Here is a 314-nt window from a genome sequence, read left to right as displayed (position 1 = left end):
CCAATAACCCTCCACAAAGTTCGTTTCTTTTGAGGTTAATGTGATTTAGCGTCGAATTTCGAATTACTGGACCTCCGTCTTATGAGAATTTGATAGGGTATGCATAGGGTACGAGAATTTGAAAGGGTATGCTTAGGGTACGAGAATTTGATAGGGTATGCTTAGGGGTACGAGAATTTGATAGGGTATGCTTAGGGTACGACGCGCGGTGTTGATTGGCCGACAACGCGCTGCCGTGATGAGTCCAGTCGGGTTAGTTAGCCTAGGGTATGCTTCCGGGCCGATTCGGTTATGTAGAGACATTGTGATTTAGT

At 45.9% G+C, this 314-nt stretch overlaps 1 protein-coding gene across 1 annotated transcript in view; it reads left to right on the top strand.

Moving 5' to 3' along the window:
- LOC119588508 (EEF1A lysine methyltransferase 1-like) overlaps positions 1-314 on the top strand; it is a 7,146-nt gene that overhangs the window by 860 nt on the left and 5,972 nt on the right. The gene's annotated exons all lie outside the window — the stretch shown is intronic.

Source organism: Penaeus monodon, chromosome 24, assembly GCF_015228065.2.
Source record: "Penaeus monodon isolate SGIC_2016 chromosome 24, NSTDA_Pmon_1, whole genome shotgun sequence".
NCBI lineage: Eukaryota > Metazoa > Arthropoda > Malacostraca > Decapoda > Penaeidae > Penaeus > Penaeus monodon.
Note: the sequence above shows the minus strand (reverse complement) of the source record. Positions and strands in the feature narration are given on the sequence as shown.